Here is a 20,078-nt window from a genome sequence, read left to right on the forward strand (position 1 = left end):
AGCAATAAGGGACTCCCCAAAGGTCCGTTTACTCCACCTACAGCAACAGAACAATAGACAGATACTTCCTCTCTTTTGGCAAAAGCGCCTTAGTTTTGATAGAACGCTAGCCTATGCCAAGACTCTCTGTTGTTCCGTATGTGTACAACAGTAACGTTGGGAACCACGCTTTTAGTGATAAAAAGACAGGATTTGTAAAACTTCCCACAGAAAAGTGGTAAAAGCTGTATAAATTAAGAACTTCTGGAAGCTATATGAACTATTGTAGAGGTTTATTAAATAACTGTTTTCCCGAGTAATATTTTTTTCCTTTATTAAACTGATAGAAAAATACATTAAAAACCAAACTAACCAGATGTCCAGCTATTAAAAATTTATTCCAAAGCAAATGGCTTCGGGTCACGTGACCGCAGGAAGGGTGGCATGGAATGGCACTCCAGCTGCGCTCCGCTGCTTCAGGCAGCACAACTGTTACCATATTCCCAAGGCAGCAGCACAAGAGGATGTCAGACGCAGAAATAATCTCTAGAAAGGGGAAGTGCTTATGGCGGAAGGAAGTCATTCACTTCCTTCTGAATGCTCCTGCTTGCCCTTTAGGCTCAGTATGAGCCCTCCATAGGCAGGGCTAAAGCCAGTGGGTTTGTAATCTCTTTCTGATTACATCTCAGTGCACTGGTGTGAAAAAGCATCCAACCTATTTCCCGCTGATGTATTTGAACCGAGAGTGTAACATTTAAATACAAAATGAGATAAAGGAATGAGCAAGGCAAAATTAAAGATCTCCTCTTCGGATAATAAAGACATCAAAGCAGAAAGGATGCATTTTTTATATATTTCACCCAAATATGGCAGTTACTGAAATTAGTGGTTTGTCAGTTATTCAAAGTTGTTAGAAAATTTGAATGAAGGCCTTAAACAAGAGTTTCAGTAAAATTTAAGTGATACGTAAGCATTATGTTGACCTCTGCACTTCAGAAAACGTCACCCTTGCTGTATTTAATGGTGGTACAGTGGCCTGCACGAAATGATCTGACAGTTTTAGACAGCTTCATGGGAGATAAAAATCCACATGACAAAAGGCTACGGTAACATAGACGCAGCTGATAGACACAGCAGAAAAAACAATAGTGAGTGATGAAGCTGGTTAAACTGATGTTTTCTCCAGGCCCTAAGACACATTGATGAGGCAATGCGGGGGCCAACTGCACGTTCATTTTGCCACCGCTGTATCATTAATAAATATCTACAAAACTATCCCAATTATCCATGGCATAAGTATTCATTTTATAATACTAAAATCTATAGGAAAATGCATCAAATGTTTTCTTTGGTAACAGTCCTAACACCAGTATTAAGATGTGCTTGCATAGTTCTACAGAAGCTTTGAATTCATAGGAAAAGGATTAGAGAAATACAAATTAATTGTGGAGAAACAAAGTGAATGACAAGCAGCAATCAACATAGTACAAGAAATCACTGTCTAAGAGACTACAGGACTGAAAAGTACAACTAAAACTATCCTCATATCTAAATAATTACTTCTAAAACATCTCTGTTGGGAAAAATAGGATTTTCTCAGTTTTAGAAGCACAATTGGCAAACTGATAATCAGGATCACTTCAGAGAAATGAAGACACAATCGGTAGCTTTACAAAAAGATGTCCAAAGCTCAGGAAGGACCCAATTAAATGTTAGAAATTATTAGGAGGGAGAACAAAATGTAAAGCATTACTGTGTCACTGTGTAAAACCATACTGCCCCTGACACCGTTCAGATTTGAATACCCGCTATGACTCTCATTTCCCACCTTAAAACAATGCGGCAGTACTGAAGACACTGGGAAAGGCAGAAAGAATAATTCAAATTATGGAATAGTTTCATATAAAGAATCACAGTAAAGACTAGAAGTCTTCAGGCTAGGTAACAGATAAGGGAGGAAAGGTGACGTACACTCGTCAAATCACAACTGGCACAGAGATGCTGAATAGGTACGATGCTTCTCTCTTCCCTCCAGCGCTGGTGTCATTAAAAGCAGCAGGTTCAAGCAAAGACAAGGCGGTAATTCCTGGGACGTGTCATACCTGTGCTGTGAAAACCTTTGCACCTGAACACACTGTGGCCTCTCGTATTTAGAGAGCAACTGGACAAATTCATGGACAAAACAACTTTTCAAGCCACCCCGCAATAGTGCTGATACAATGTTTAAACTAAGTGCAGCAGTGAAAAAATAGCTAACCTAAACCACACATATACAGTCTCAAGAGAAATGTATACCATTTTGTTCTGTGTCATGTTTCCAGCATAGTTACAAGCAGCATCTGACATCTGAGAGGTGACAGGCATTGCTCTGTGGAGATTAATATACAGGAGCTAAAAGGCAAAGCCATTATGCCTCCTCTTCTGCTGAAAAGGCCACATTCCACCAAGCCCCCTTTTGGATACCACTCACCGTCAATCTGCATTAAGAGGAAGGATGAAGTAAAGCTCAGCCGCCAAGGAAAAGTCAGGCTGCTCCTGGAATAGGTGGCATAGGCAAGAACATGTGGCAACGCAGAGCGAGCTGCATTAGGCAAGTAACTCTCAAAGGTTTTATAGCAATGCTATCCCTATTTAAATCACATGTGAGAAAACAAGCACAGCAAAATCCTGACACGGGAAGAACTTAATTTGTACAGTTCGCTCCCTTTTTTGTATTGTGGTGAATGTCAATTTGATGATCAGTCATCTAGGCCAACATGAGAGGGGGTAGGTACCTTCTTCTGGAACAGAGTACAAGACTGTCTTAAAAATGATCATCAAGAGAATGAACTTCATTTTGATATGCTGTATGTGGTTGGACTACATTTACATCTAATTTAGTCTGAAGTCACCATGTTGATAATCACATTGAGAGTCTCTTACACTTCTCAAGTCATTAATTTGTGTCTTTTGATTTTAATGCCACAAACCTGGATCTTAATCTCTAAAATAAAACTGGGTTTAAATAATGGCCCCAACACCCTTATCCCACATTGACAAACATACAAACATTTCAGCTTCATGTACAAAGGTTGGTTTCATCAATCTTAAGATTAAATTGTATATTGTCATAATACTTCCAGTACTGAACGTTTTGACTTAAGTTTTTTGAGAACCATCTTACTCTCTCGACAGTGTGAACAGTCTGTATTTGATTTAATGCAGGTAATAAATTTCCTTCATTAACAGATATTTTATAAGGTAAAAAGACTACTTAATTGTAAGCATTCTTGTACGACATTGGTCGTATTTGATGATGTTTTCATCAGGTCAAGGCTGAGGGCAAAAATTTGACAGCTGCTCTAAAAGTAGGTCCATGTCTTTATAATAATTTGAAGATTATCTCAAAAATGCTCGCAAAGAAAAAAAATAGTTTTGTATTTAGTACTGTAAATAGGGAAAATGTAACTTGTCTCTATAAACGACACCAAATTCCTTTCTTACTCTTTTGCAAATTTCAGTAGAGGTGCAGACATTTCTTTCTCTATGCCACAAAATAATTGCCACAAATTAACATTTTTTTAAACTACTGACTAATATAAAATACTGGAATATTTTGTCATGAAAAATGTTAACTACACAAATTTTTTCAAATCTATTCCTAATTTTTTAAAATCCATAGCTTTTGTGAACTGACATAATTTATCCTTTTCAGGACAGGCCTTCAGGGCAACTAACTGTGTCTGATCATCAAAGCTGGCTGGGAAAGACCAGGCAGTGCTGAAAGCGGCTGAAATAATCCTTGTGGAAAGAGAACTCCAGAAAAGAGTCTAGCTCTTTATGTCCGGTCCTGGGACAAACAAGAGCTGTTGTAGCATATCCTGGTCACGGAAATAGTTTTTATTTGTAAATTCTTGTTTGAATAAAACAAATATATTTAGAGAGAAATTCACATGGATATTATTGCTAGGTATTTCTTGGGCATGACATCTATTTCTTCTTTCTCAGTGAGGATGGATTTCTGTATAATAAGAATACATTTTGAGCTGTAAATTGCTGGCTAGCCTAGAAGCTGCGATTTAAACAGTTTACATAGTATTGTCTGAGTCACCAAAAGTTAACTGAAGAACTGTTATCATAATTTATGGGATTATTATGAAATATATTATTGGAGTGTTATGAAATTTTGTTAAGCTTTTTATTTCAATGAAAAAGAATGGCAGTTATTGTTTTATGTTGCTGAGGACAAAAGATAATTTCAGTGTGCACAGAGCTGCATAAAAACTTTCAAATATATATTATTTGCTACTGTTGATTCATATTGTTGGAATTATTTTTGACTGAGCATACCTGAATCAAAACCAAAGTGTCATCAAACATTCAAGAGGGGATATATAACATTTTGAGACAGACATCTATGACTGATGCACAAGTTCATGAACAAACACTGTATCAGTTATATTAGTGATGAAATTTTTCAAAATTTCTACCTATGAAAAGATTAAGTATAGTTCTTTCAGACTGGAAATAACAGAGTGATACAGAAATAAAGCCTTTGTAATTCACGTAACCACTAATGGATTCCATTTCCTTATGATGGACATTATTGTCATATTAAATTAATGGCTAGACAAAGTATTACCTTCTTATTTATGCATTTATATTTCATAAATATTTTATAATAAGTACTTATATGTAGATCACACAATAAAACATTCACAATGTTTATGGCACATCTATTACTGCCAAAACTTTCTGCTTGAAAATGGAAATACATTCACATACAGAAATAAGTTTGCCAGAGGCTATTAAACTAACTTAAAAAAAAAATAAAAGAAAAAAAAAGAGAGAGAGAAAAGACCCTAGGAATGACTTACTATTCCTGGCAAGACATTAAGGATTCCTGCGACACTTCTCCTTACAGGCATTTTCAGGTTCTATGGGAGAATTAAACTTACTGTAATAGTCAGTTACTATTTAAGCAACAATTCTGGTATTTGTGGACCACACTTTTCAAAAAGTGACTCAGCCCGTTCTTAGCATGGATTCAGTTTTTGATTAGGAATTACTACAATATAGAATTAATATGCAGAAAAATACAGATGTTTGAGTAAGCTTTAGTCTTAAAACTCTTGCTATCATCAGCCAGGATTTTTTACTGTTTGCCAAGTTCCTTGTTTTGCTACATGGATTTTAACAGCCTTGCTGTCATGCATATCCCTGTTTCCATAGTACAAATTTTATTTGGCACTGCCATCTTTATTGCACATATTCTTAAACTAACAACAATGCAAGCAGAAATCTAAGCCTGTCCAGACAAATGAGAGAGCTTCTGGCAGCGTAACGTCCATTGTCTGCAATTGTTCTGACAGATCACTGAGCTCAGACAGTGCATCATACGTGCTTAAATTATGAACAAATTCCATTGATGTAAGGATAATTCTAAATGCAGAGTATTTGGCACAACTCTTGGCTTCTAAGCCTGGTCCATGGAAGGATTCAGTGATGGGCCTGAAGGGCTCCAAATTAATTCCAGACCACATCGATACAACCCTGTCTTGAAACTAGCTAGTGAGTATCTAAAATTCTCTGCAGTAGTTATTAGCATAACACTATATACTCAACACATCTGCACATCTGTTTTGGATTTCAAGAAGTATATATCAAATAAATTTGTGACTACAGATGCCTCGTTCACAACAGATTTTGTGGCACCAAAAAAATTTTAAGCTGTGTTTATCACATCATTAAATGAATAGAAATAATTCTTCAGACAAAAGGTATTACCAAATGGAAGATTTCATACTTGAAGGGGGAAATAAAAAAACCCAAACCACAGAGCATGAAATCAGAAGACTATCTTTGCATTTGTGTAGACCCTTTCAACAGTGTTAAAATAATTAATAAACCCAAAAAGATTATTTTCCAGGTTGGAAATTGAATATGTACCTTAGGATTTTGAAAAGTGTCCAGTGATGGAGGCTATCAATTTTTTGTAATGCAACTCTGAAATGCGTTAAGACAATACAATTAGCAGAAAGCCCTGGGTACCTCCTTGTTTCACAGTGAGCAGCGAATATGAATGGATTTGTATTTCTTCTTAATATTGTGCAAAATCACATAGGTGAAAGTTACAAATAAGTTACTCTCAAACAGAATGCTCCTTTTATCAGATTCTGTATTCTCACTATTGCCTTTACACAGTACTGAAGACACATTATTTAATTAGTTTCAGACAAAAATAGTCTTCTCACCACTAAAGCTAAACATTAGGTTAATTTGTTTAGGATCTTATCCAAAACCCACTTACACAATGTAATTTGAAGTATGCTCTAATACTGCTTCCTTATCAATAATTACCAGTTTTCACCCAGATATATGGCTTGCCCTTTCATAATGCAGCTTTCTACTGAAGTGATATCAATATATATTTCTAATGCAAATTAAACTCATCAATCATTTCTTCAGAATATATTCAACCTCAGTTTTAAAATTCACTGAGTTACAATGTTTATATCATTATAATTTTTTTCACTGACTTCAGTATAGCCACAGTTTTACTTAGATGACATGTTGACCATGGAAGTCAGTACTGCCACATTTAAATCAAATCAAGAATGTATATACAGTTTATTTCTGCTTTTATTGAAAACTGTTGGGTATGTATGTATAACTCAAATTTTCATATCATAGCGTTTGCTTTGTGAATTTAAAGAATTAATCTAGATTAACGTTGCCTGCAGCAACATATTTGTGAATGGTCTTCTGGGTTTTGGCTCAAATCTGATTAGCCACAAAGAAGGAAAGAAATTTAAAAAACACTACAGGACTTGACAGAATGACAAATGTATTATGCACATTTGTATTTTTGCAAAAGGTTTTAATCATACAGTGTTGTGCAACTGTAGCATACAAGTGCAATGACAGCAATACTTCATTGCTTAGGAGTGGTTTACCTCTCCTTTAATAAACTTTTGAGCTTTGGTATCAAATTGACCAACTTTCTCTGGTTTCTAGCCATGGATGAACTCATTACAAAGTGAAGTGAATGTGAATTTCATAGAACGTTTCTCGGCTCAGGAAATGCCATTTCTTAAGTTGCACTTACACACATACACATGATCGCCATTTTAAGGTCTTTTCTTTAAACAGTTGGTAACAGTTTTAATATACATATCTCTAGCTTTGCATGTGTTCTTCTTCTTCCATCTTTTTCTTTCTCAATGCATGCCTCTTTCCAAGATTAGTGTAAGTTATGACGGACCTGTGATGAACATTCACAAACACTTCAAAGCTCAAGTACCACTTCTGGCCACTCAAAAAGTGTTCAGAAACAGAGGAAACAACTATAACATTCATATCCTACTTGAAAACTAATACATAAAGGAGGAAAAAATATTAACAAACCCTTCAAGATACTATAGTATCAACAGAAAACAAGAAGCCACCAGCCTGGAAGCACAGTGCTGAAACAGCTGTCAGATAGATTGAGCTGATAGAGGGACCCAGCGCCATCCAGGAAATAGAGCAGAATTCCAGACGATGAGGCCAAGGAAAGGAAAATTAGCTTTTCTGTGTATCACATGGCAAATTGAGTCTACTTTGCCAATTCAATTTGCCTTTTATTTGTTCTTCTATTAATTAGGGTATTTCTCTGAAGGGAAAAAAAACCCAAAAGCATTTACAGGCATTTAAAAGAAAGAAAAAGTATTTCAATAATGAAGTTGAACGGAGAAGTTGAACAGAAAAGTTGAAATCATGTCCGATCTGCCTTACGTTCATCCTTAGCAATCAGAATGATCATAGCTGTCCTATTTTATCTTTCAAAATAACTCTGAAGATTAAAAAACACATGCGTGGTTGACAATGCATCTGTCTCTAACAAGTGATTACAAAAGGGACTGGAAGACACTTGAGTAAAAAGCATGGCATTTCCTATTGGTGTCCATGGGAAGAATAGGTCTTGGTTAACCACATTCTTGTAGAAGTCTCCAGAACTTTGTCATGGACTTCCTGCTTGTGATATGAATGCCTGAAGAGACCTAATCTGTTTTCCGGCTCATTCAAGAACCCGGCAGATTGCTAGCTGATACACTATACTTCTGGGGAGGACAGCGTGCGTCCTTCTGGTCTCAAGTCACCCAAGGACAACTTCTAGCTAAGCAAGCAAGCATCTGTTACAAGGACCTGGAAGAATGGGTAATCAGAAGAACATTCTAAGAATAATATTGCTCAGACTCAATGACAAAAAGGCCATAATTCAAAAAAAGTCAAAACTTCACTAAACAACCAGTAGAAAAGTAAGCTATTTCCTACTACTTCTGCTTGCTTACGGTACAGTGTTCCAGTTTACACCCCTTTGTGGTCCATATCGCTCCTTTAGAATGGATGTTAAAGAACCTTTTTCTTTATAATTGTTTTATTCTCCCTGGAAACACAGAAGCCAAGAAAATTGCCTAAGAAATAAGGAGGTGAAAGCACAGACTGCCGTCCCTGCTGCGTCAAGTGAGGCTTGCAGGATTGTTCTAGATGACATATGACCCTCAATAATTGGAGTGTCAAACTTCTGGCAAAAATCTTTGGGCAGTAATCTGATAAAGGTCACCAGATGGTGAAAAATCTTGTGGATGCAGTTTGAGAAGCACACAAGGTAGTTCCAAATGTGGAACTGAAGCGAGGCTGAGAAGCCCAGTCTTTTATGGAGCACAAGTAACCCAGGAGTTCTCAGAAAAGTAGCCTTGGAACATACTTAGGAAGCACGGAGAGGAGGTGGAGGTCTAGACCACAGGGAGATCATTTCCTTAAGAATGTGATAATATGGCAATACACTGTGTTAGAGCTCTCTGGAAGACCGGTAGCATGAAGCTGTAGGTCTGACAAGCTTCTTCAATTGCCGCACTGGTCATGGAGCTGACCCACTGCTAAGGCCTTGCTCAGGAATTAGAATGTCCCAAGTATGGGGTTTCATCTTTGCCTAGAGTACAGCTCTTTCCCATCCTGACTGAAACAGGGTGTTCACAAGTAATTCTTCAGTTGTGTTAATAGGATAATAAGCTATTTTAATGCTACTTGGTCCTGAAGAACCCACAAACCTAATTAACAAATACTCCTGAAGCTGGTGTTAATGACCTCAGTGGACAAAAAGCAAAGCTTCCCAGGAACACGGGCTATCAAAGCAAAGGGAATGGTTATCTGAGATTAAAAAACAATTGCCAAGATCAACGCACCTCTCAAAACCCCAGTGCAGAACCTAAACAGAGTAGAATAAAAATACCAGCAGTAGCTAAAACTCTCTTAGCTGTAAAAAAAATGGAAAAAGTTTCAAAGCTGGGAGTCAGCTTTCCACACACCACGGGTACTACATGAAATGAAGGACCATTTTGAATCAGTAGATGTTTCAGAGCAACTGAGCAAGAGAGTATTGTGCTTATTGTCACACTGCCATTATGCAGCTGGTTGACACTTGTGCATGCTCCTGCTGCTATCAATGAGATTATCTGACAGATAAGCTCTCAGTGTGAACTCAAACACAGAACAGCTGATAAAAAGAACACTGAATCCTTGCCTATATGCAAACAAAGTATAAGTGTACTATTAATCATCAAGGAAGCTTTTAAAGAAAGCTAGCCCTTAGAGAGCCCCATAGCCTACCTATATGGAAAAAAGGAGGGGGGAAAGGGGTAGGGGGGAAAGGCGGGGGAGATGACAGATTTCTTATCAGAAGAAATGGCTTTTGACTCTTGGAACACATTGTTTATATTCTACATCTAAAAAAGTTACATTTGCATTTGTGAACTATGTGCAGTGATTAAGTAATTAACACGGAATTACATGGAAAGTACCTGATTCTACTGGTTAAGGTTCATGTAAGTTAAATTTCTGTAAGACATTTTGCCATTTAAGACTGACTTTCTGAGTAACTGGGAAAGCATGGCCTGACTTCACAAACATCTTATAAAAGGTCATGTTCATTTATAAAAATAGTTTATATGTGTTTCAGATTAACACAAACAGAAAACAAATGTACTTGCTCTGGCAACTGGAATCTTGTTACCTTACGTATAGCAAAATAAACCATTATATACTCATTTCATTTATGTCCCAAGCCAATATATTTCTGTATCTGCTATAAAAACAAAGGCTTTTAGCTAGACCTCTCAGAAGCATGATCCTGTTTATAGATCATAATTGCCTAAAGCCTCAGTATAAAAAATACATACTAAGGCAGCATTCCTGCCTATCTAAGGTTCTTTTATTTTGCTGGGCAGTGTACAGAATCAGGCCTCTCAACTCAAAACCTGAATATTCCTTAGTCATTTTAATTTACATGCCAGACTAATATATTTTACAGCAATTCAACGTTTTTCTATTCAGAAATATGTTACTTGCACCGTTAGATTTGGTACAGACCTATTTGTGTAGGAGACTTGGCTGGGGATGTAACTAGATAGGATAGGTAACTGCTCTGTGTACATTTTAACAATTCCTAAACTACACAGTATATAAATTGAGTCTGGAAAACGAGTATCTTTTTTTCCCTAAGTATCAGAAGGCATTGAAAGTTTAACTAAATGTTTCCTTAAAAGTGGAATGCTGTTTTCCTTCTTCCTTCAACCCCTCTCAGAACTTGCATGAAAAATGCATCAAATCGTGACAAGGGGACATGTTAATAAATGAAAGCAAAATTAAGTTTGTGTATAACAGATAGAGTCCTCATTTAAGCCTTAAAAAAAAGCAAAAATGCCAAGTATCTAATATTTTAAACAAACAGGGCTGTGTAAGTAACTTCACAGTAAGTAATCAAGGCCAAAACTGAGGAATATAAAATATTGTTTAAATCCAACATTTACCAAAACTACCTGGCATCTGATGTTTTATCTTAATATAGAAGTGCCTCAGAATTAACAGCAGCAATTTGAATATGTGATGTAAGCAAGTACAGTTAAAGTACGTCACTCAGCTTCTTTGGTATTTGGCTAACCCCCTGGTACATAGATTTTTTTTTTGTAATTCCTATATATCAGATAATGAAAGCAGTGTGTAGTGTTTAAAATCCCAAAGGTTGCATGCATCTAGGAGACTTACATTTAGGAAACTACTACATTAAAATAAGCCTTACAATAATTAAGTACTAAAAACTGATGTGGCCAGGCATCACAAACTTTCAAACCATTATCAAGCACACATTTGTACTAAGCAGTAATTATTATGAATATTAGAGTCTTTATAATTAGTAGCAGTCACAGAGAAACAGATTCTAAATCAGCAAATTTTACAAATCAGCAAGTAAGTAAACGATAATAAAGGGTAATACAGGTACATGTTCACTTAATTTACTAATTGTACTGCTTGTTTGCTATGCTTTTTTCCCTTGCAATATATTAGCATAATATTCACATCTAATAAACATTCTAATTCTAGTAAAGAAGACATTTGAGTATAGCAATAAGAGTAATCAAGTAAACATAGCACTGTAGTTTGTTGTAGATCAGCACTTGTGAATACTGAAGCAGTGAAATCCATTATGCAATATCTATTAATCTTGAAAAAAACCTGAATGCTAAGTAAGTAAAAACCTCTGTAACTCAGTTCATGGTCCGTGTTATGCTAATAGCTGTAATAAAATGAGATGCATGTGTTTCATGTAACTTCCAACTGATGTAACATTTTTTCCAAATGTAATTAAAATTCCACCAAGGTTGAACTAGACAGATTTTCAGGTCTCTAAAAACCCTAAAGATTTTATTCCATGCTTCGATAAAGTCTTACACAACAGGAATCATTATGGAATGGTATACATGATAGTGCAAGTACATGATAAATAAGAAATCAGTTCATGATATAAACTTAAACGTAGCTCTGCACTGATACAGTGTTTGAGTTTGTTATATTATGCATCAGTTGTTACTACCTAGTTATTACTAATTGAGCATAAGTGCAAAGGTATCATAATGTAAACTTCTGGGTTTGATTAATTAGCTCCAGTAAAACCTATTGCTGTGTCCAGTTCACTCTTCCAAGGTCCTTTCAGACTGTTAATTCAAGCAGGAAAAATTCCAAAGCAATAAAAGAACCCTTCTAAATGTATTGCTTTTGTTATTGCAGGTCAATTATTATTCCTCTGTTACAAGAAAGAATCAAAAAGTGCACAGGGCCGATTGTTCCCACAGGATTACTTTGTACCCCAGAATGATGGACACATTTGAGCTACAGATAAGCACATAAAATTTAATCAAGTGAAGTTTAAACACTTGTATATTAACTAGATTCAGAATTTGTAAGATTTCCATAGCATACCCTCATTTTTGGTTACATAGCCAATTCAGACACGTTAACAATAGGGGAAGAGAGGTTTTTTATGATGGACTGGTCTTTGCTGCTTGGGTAAGCCCCACAGAGATGAGCAATATTTTGTAAAAGAACCTATTTATTCTTAGTCATAACAAAAAGGAACATCTTGGAAACATTTAAATACATTTTCACATGCAACCCTTCTTCCTCTTAGTGCAACATCATGCCTACAGGTAATAAGCACTAGTTTTGAGCACAAAAATAGCTGAGTTAAATGATCAAGCCACTTACCTGTTACTTGATCTTGTAAAACTGCTGTCTGCTTTACCAATGGCTGTTTGCCATTGACAGCTAAATACAATCCCTCAATGCCTGTAAAGAATCATGATACATCATTGTGCCATACAGAGGAGGGAAAAGTAGCAAACCCATCAGAGTTCAAAACCATTTCACGCCTTTAGTTGGTGTGCAGTTTCTGATACGGCTCTGAGTTTTCTTAAACTACAGGCATGCAGTGGGTGCTGCTTTCAATAACCTGCCAGCAGTGAGAGAGAAGGGGGGCTTCAGCTAAGATGCTAAAAGAGCAGGCTCATCAATTACTGCAGCTGCATGCAGTATTGATTAGGAATGCTAAACGGGCTTATTGCATTGTAAGGGGAAGAAAAGTAACTTGGAGCTACATAAATAGATTTAAATAGAAAAGATTTCTGAGGCAAGTTGTTCGAAACTGGAACACTTTTACTACATGACTTCCTCGGCAATATAGAAGGCTGAGGTTACTGAAGGATGATGAAAAACTTGATCTTAACAATTAATAGAAATAAAGTTAGCCTAAGAAATACTGGTGCTGTGCTTAGGTTTAGAGGACAGACATGAAACATGTAAATTTATCATTTTAAAATGAGACGATTTCTGTCTCCTACCACAATTTATTGCTGTCTGCTTTTTTATTCAGATGAATTCCTTCTGTGCTTAGAATGACAGAATACTTCCACACTAATGAGCTAATTAGCTTAATTGCATAATTTTGCTATTTCTTATTAATCTCATGTTGCATTTCCAGAAGAAATAGTTACTAAGTCACAATTACAGAATTCTGATACATTTCTCCTCCTTTTTGGGGCAGGGGGTGGGGGAGAGTTACATTTACATGTCGTCTTCTGGACATTTGCTTACCCAGATGTCTTATTAGACCATCATTACTTTGAATGGTAAACCCAAATTGATCTCCAACAATGTCAGAAATCAAGATAATGGTATATAATACTTTATGATAACCTTTGAATGCTTAATATTGCAGACAATAATCTTAGGTTTTATTCAAGAGGTAAGGTATTGCATATATTTCCACATATTTTCTGTCAAAGCACTATTATTCAGGCATCTGCAGCCTGATACTTTGAGTCAAAGCTTCAGTTTTATTTAATTAAGAACAAAAGAAATAGTGAATATGTTAGTACTAGTTCTTTCTAGGTCCAAGCTTTTACAGTATTTACTGTAAGAAAGCATTGAGTATGATGCATTTCTGAATACATTAAGGCCTATAAGGATTTCATACACATAACTGAATGAAATAATACAGCCAGACAAAACAGTTGAGATTATACTCAAGCATGTGCTGAAACACAGGCCAGACCCTGAAGAGGTATAACTCAGCACAATTTCTCTACTAGGTTGGTTTATGTCTGCTGCCAATATAATGCAATTTTAGCAATTTAACAGAATTTAAATGAATGTTAATTAACAAGGACCTGTCTTAATGATTTAGGGTCAATAAAATGGGTATTGGAAAGATGTGGAAATGAGAGAAGCTGACTGAGCGCTTCAGCTTACTCTTTTCTCCTCTCTCCCTCCTAATAAATGACCTGACTTGGACTGATTTTTGATCTTTTTCAGAATATATTTATGCATCTGATGCTCATGTGGTAAGTCAGACTTCTGTGAAAAAACAAACCAGCTCCCTAGTTAGACTGAATCTTTAGTACTATTAACGAGCAGAGTGCATAAAATGCCTCTATTTCAATTCAAGACAGAAACATCTATTAGCAAGTTAAGGACCGAATTGCCATTGAAATATTAGTATGTATTTTTAAGTTTAATGCAATTTAACTGAAGTTGTAGATTTTGTAATAGAACATGATTCAGCATAACATAAACTTCTTACAGAGAGATGCTACATATGTAGTATCACCTATTTTCTGTTTTATTATTACTCTTCAGTTTTGCTTATACCATAGAATGACAAATTGTACTTGAATATTAGCTTTGAAAAAATGAAACCTGGCAAAAATTTCACTTTTGACAAATTCCTGCATTTTTATTATAAAAAAATTAAACTATCTTGCTATTCCCCAGATAAGCTCATGTAAAAAAATCAGTACCTTATATAATTACCCAGTTCTCTAATATCTTAAAGCCAGAATTTCGGCAGCTATTTTTTAAACTTGATATTCCATTAGTTTTATTAAGAAATAAGCATCCAAATTCATGGTAGCTTGGGCAAAGAACCAGCTAAAGACCTCCTCCTTTATTTAAATGCCTATTTCTGAATGACTTCTCAAATACTCTTTTTTTAAAATGTATACATTATATATTGCATAAAAAAGATGTTTTACAAAGTTATGCAATTCCTTTAAAACTTTCTATAAAGCTAATATGAAGTGTTAAGACTATTAATGTTATTTGAAGGAATACATACGTGGCCTGAATATTGAAATCACATCAGCATCAAGAGATTCTGCTTGTAAAACATTAAAAATCATTGTCTATTGACAATTTCACCTTTAAAGTGAGAGGTAAGGTATGACCAAAATACATTCCAGCTGTAGAATTGCACATCATTACATGCTTATCTGGAGATGCATTTGTTGGTCCATTTCAGAAGAGTCCCAGGTTTGTTCAGATGAGGAGGGTGACTGCGTAGATTTACAATACAGCAGCAGAAGCATCTGCATACAGCACCAGAAGCCAGCATGCTGCCGCTTCTCTTCATAAAAACAAAAATACGGGCACCAGAAAAAAAATGAGAGACCAGACCAAGATTTGTGTCCTAGTTTCTGAAGTGTTAAATTAGGCCAATGCGGTATTTCTGTTACTCACTGATTCTTCCTTAAAGTTTGTTGCTGCCAAGCTACAGCTTGGATCATTGGACCAAAGTTTTCCTTCGCCAGAAATGGGAAATCTCATCTAACAATGGCATATCATAGTGGCTCCATCCTTGTAGCACTACCACACACACCTTTTAAGCAGAAAGTTGCTATATCTACTCAAGATGTCTTGTCACAGAAGGAACCACTTTCTCTGCTACTCCTTTCCAGTTTTCTTTGCCACGTGCCTGTTTTTGACAAATTAAACTAAAAGATGTAATCTGTAGTAACTTGGTCTTTGCTGCCACATGATGAAGATCAAAATGTAACTTACCTTTGAAAGTGAGTGCTCTGCTTCATGTGGAATACAGCTGGAATCTCTTTCCGACCCTTAGACATGACAAATACGTTAACACCATCTTACTGCAAGTATACTGACATCATGCATAGTAAATACACTTGCGCAAGAAGCCTCTTTTACCTGTTGTTTTTTGGTTTTAATTCCCTTAGTAACTCCATCTCCGTACCCTTCAGCCACTTGTTTCCATTACGCCTGGTTGCCTGTGAACCACTGCAGATCTCTTCTAGGCCTTTAGTGCTGAGCACATACGAACATCTTAGCCATTGATATCACAGCCTGCTTTCAAAGGACACAGATAAATACAAAAACACCCAAACTGCTCTAGTTCCTCACTGCAGCACGTTTCTACAGTTGACCAAACAGAGCAGCCACAGTGTTTGCTAGAACACGAACTCAGAAAGATGATACGTAATGCTGGGGTTTCTCCAAACTTTCATTCAAGTTTGGTCAAGACTTTTGATCTCCCCAAGTGAACCAGACTTGTATAGGTTTTCTGGAAGTCTAATACTTATTTTGTTTGTTGTTTCTTTTTTGCTAACTGATTAGGGCTGTAACAATGCCATTTCTTTATTCATTCAAGCATCTGATGTAAAACAGATAACAAAGTTGACACAGTTACTGCCTGCATCATCTTAACTGTCTTTATATGAATTGAAAAATTAACTTCTCAAACTGTAATATTCAAAGAAAAAATAATTAAACCCATGGTATTCAGACATCAACTTCCTCAGGGATATGAATGAAAGAAAAGCAGCACATGCAGTAACTTATTAACTCAGAGTTCCAACACATGTCCTCTGTTCCCACCTTTTTTTTTTTTTTTTTTTTTTTTAAAAACATGCCCTCTGCACTACCCCAGCTTCAGGTAGTAGGATATTGTTCCCTGAGCAAGGCATCAATTTACCCATTCTTCAGTCATACACAAGAATTTCTACGCAAATGATCCCAGCTTATGATTAGAAAGCCAAGTTATTTAAACCACATAGCTGGTTTAAATTTCTTTTGTTTCCAATTTCAAAGGACACTTTGTTTAAAGAACTTGATTACATCTAAGGCCGTTATTAAAAATGAATCTCAAATAGAACAGATGCATATTGGCCGAGATAAAGTTCAGTCCCTGAGAAGCTGTCAACCGTATCTGAGACAATTTTGTCACAGAGATATACTAAAAGGAGAATCTAGAAAACACTGATATGTCTCAATTTCCTGAAATATTACCCTGTGAAAGTTTCCAAATTAGGCACCATATTGTTAATCTCTTTCCCCATGGAAAAAGGGCAAGGATTACCATCTGGGCACAATTACAAACAATAGTATTTAGATCCTATTATTATTACATTGATGAATACAGCATGGAAGGGTTGAAGAGAAACTTTAAAGAAGACTCTCTAGAATTTGATTAACCCTTCTGTGCTGGTACAAGAGAAAGCACAACATGTTTTTCTGAAGAGCTGGGCAACTACGTCCAAAGTTATTAAACAGATGCAAAAGTTGTCCCCACAGTGAGAAACTGATCAGAATCACAGGACTAAATTAGGAAGGAATAATCAAATGTTTGTATTTGACGTGTCTTAAGAACGGAAGACCACAACTTGGTTGTACTTTGAAGTGACAACCACAGCGATTTTGAACAGGGCTGATCCCTGTGCATACTAAGATTACAGGGCACAAGCAGCCAGGGCATTGACCAAAAAAAAGAAAAATAAAAACTGAGCGGTGCAAACAGAACGGAATGATTAAAACTTAGAAATATTCAAGTGGATGTGGTAAGATTTAGCATGTTCTGGATGTGTGGGTCAAAGGAGAAACAGGCCAAAGAAAAGAAGATGCCAAAATTATGGCCTTGAGCGAAGAGAGTCATGGTTGTACTCTCTGTTCTTTCTAGTTATTCTGATTTGGAACAAAGAATAGACAATAAAAACAATAACTCATTAATTTGAAATATTATAGCCCAATTTTCATTTATAAGCATATCCAATAGCAACTGAAGACATTTCCTTGTATGTTGAGGCCATAGAACCTTATGGTACCTTAAGAACTAACCAAAATCACTGAGCTACCTCTCTTCTTTTGCTAGTGAAACTGGAAGATGTCAAGAAAATTACATTACCCTGAAATTAATGTCTTCATTCCAATTTAAATGAAACATGTTATGTTTTTCTGCATTTGTTTAATAGTAAAAGAAAAGGTATTTCTTTATTCTACAAATTATTCTGTTGCAAGGAGAAATTTAGTTAATGTTCTTCTAATTTATGATAGATGCTAAACTACTGAAACCACGTTTTTTTACTGCAATTGTTCATGATTAGATTGCTAAACTCTCAGGACAGGGGCCTGGAATATGCTAGGAAGTGCACTGGTAGGCAACAGTGGTGCTACTAGAGAACAACTATACTCCCATTACATTTTGGAGTGAATTGTGTATACATTTCTTCAGGGTGTTTTTGCACAGACATGCCACAGAAATAAAAGCTAATTAATTAACGATAAATGATCTGAACACAAATAAATAGTGAGGTGGTGAAGTATGCTCTTGGTACTAATCTACTGAGAGTAGCAGAACAGAGGTGGCTGAGGGAATCTGCACACAGCCTCCCAATCCTGAGTGCATAGGCAGGTGAAATTTAGTGTAGAGAACTATACTGTAAACACAGGGGAAAAAAAATCCTATCCTTGCCTATAAAACTATCTAGCGGACGTAAATGTTAACTGTCAGAAAATAGATCCTGGGATCTGTATAGTTAATGCCATGAAAACAACGTTCAATATTTGTTCAGTGCTCAACAGAGCAACTTACTACAATGCTCAGTTTATCTGCTTTCTCCCTTCCCTAACAGAGCAAGAAAAATAAATGACAGCCATTATAAGGGAAAAACTGGATAATGACATGAAAACCATTATATTGACTGCTTTTATGTCTTCAACACTGTGTGTAACTCCTGGTCTCCTCATCTCCAAAACCATATAGCAGTGCTCAGGAAAGAAATTAATTAAAAAAAGACATTAATAGTAACGTGAAAAAATCAAATGGACTAAAACTGCAACCTGGAAAATACAAGACTGAGGCAAGATACAAAATCATGAGTTGAAGGGAGAAGGTAACCAGAGAGCAGCTGTTCATTGCCTCTACCAAAATGGCAAGAATATCATCTTAAGCCAGACAGGAAACTTTAAAAAACCCAAACTCACATTTCACACAACGCAGTCAGGTTGCATTGAGCAAGGACCTCTTCCTGTAGTACTCTGCCCTTGCCAAAAGCCTACATTGACTTAGAAAAAAAACCCCAACGACTGGGCAAATTTGTGGAATAAAAATATACTGAGAATCATTAAAAGTAAGGCACTGCTTCTGATTTTGAGAGTGCTGAAGCCACAGACGGTTGCATTCAGGTATTAAGGGATCATATGATGTCCTTCCTTAGGCACTTTCTACTGTCCACTGACACATATGCTCAGATATGATGTTATAATGAAGATGACGCTATCTAACTATTTCTGTAATGCATTTATTTATAGCTGAATTCAAGGGAATTGAGAAATAAAGGATGTGCATAGCAGCAAGGTATGTCTCAGCCTTGAAAACATTAACACACACACTGAATGTGCCCAACCGAGACCATTAACATACGAATGGAAGTAAATGTAAGAATATAACCCGCAAAGGAACTTTGTGTTTTCTCTTTTGAGGACTTTTTAACACGGGTCTTGTACCCAGTCAGGACAGAATTTTTCTTTTTTTTTTTTTTTTTTGGGGGGGGGGGAAGGAGCGTGGGCGTATCGCTAACAGGAGGTGGTGCAGAACAGCGTGCAAACCCATCGCTTCGTTTTGAGCAACACATCACTGCCTACCCCAGCCTGCTTCCGTGCAGAAGCGGCCCTGCCGCCGCACGCCGCGTTTCCCGCCGGTCCCCCGGGCGGTTTGTGACAGCCGCGGGCCCAGCACGGCGGCAGGGCCGGAACCCCCGCTTCCAGTGCGCGAGCAAAAACTGCAGCCGCCGACAGACCCGGTTCCTAAAGCAGCTTTAGTAAGGCAGTGCAGCACGACGGGGAAACGTGGCGCAGAGAACAAGTATTTTAAACAACGAGGTAAAGATGCACAGTTGCAGTTTCGCAAGTGCTAAGCCCCAGCTCTTCCAGAAGCAAACAGCCGGGAGGAAGGAGCAAAGCCGCCGCGCAGAGCCCCGTTGGGGGCCGGTCTGCACCGACGGCGGGCCGAACGCTTGCAACAGTTTGCTGCAAAGTGATTTATTTTGATCCGTTCCGAAGGGATTAGCTGTGCAAATAACGAAACCTGGCCCAATCTGGAACTTAGCTAACAAAGACGGAAAAAAAGTGTAGAAAATGACTCTCGCCCATACTTACTTTTCAGGTGTCTAAAAAAA

At 36.8% G+C, this 20,078-nt stretch overlaps 1 protein-coding gene and 1 long non-coding RNA gene across 3 annotated transcripts in view; one reads left to right on the plus strand and one right to left on the minus strand.

The window, feature by feature from the left end:
• The window catches only part of RIC3 (RIC3 acetylcholine receptor chaperone), a 415,628-nt gene that overhangs the window by 331,690 nt on the left and 63,860 nt on the right, over window positions 1-20,078 (plus strand). The gene's annotated exons all lie outside the window — the stretch shown is intronic.
• LOC308070598 lies at window positions 256-19,630 on the minus strand. 2 transcript variants are annotated; one of them, XR_013930769.1, is made up of 3 exons: window positions 15,817-19,630; window positions 15,670-15,725; window positions 256-12,621 (listed from the first exon to the last, which is right to left on the minus strand). It is a non-coding gene; the product is annotated as an uncharacterized lncRNA (long non-coding RNA). The 2 variants fall into 2 exon arrangements; XR_013930770.1 differs by lacking the exon at window positions 15,817-19,630 and having other exon boundaries at window positions 15,670-15,797.

This window comes from Falco punctatus (assembly GCF_963210335.1).
Source record: "Falco punctatus genome assembly, chromosome: 10".
NCBI lineage: Eukaryota > Metazoa > Chordata > Aves > Falconiformes > Falconidae > Falco > Falco punctatus.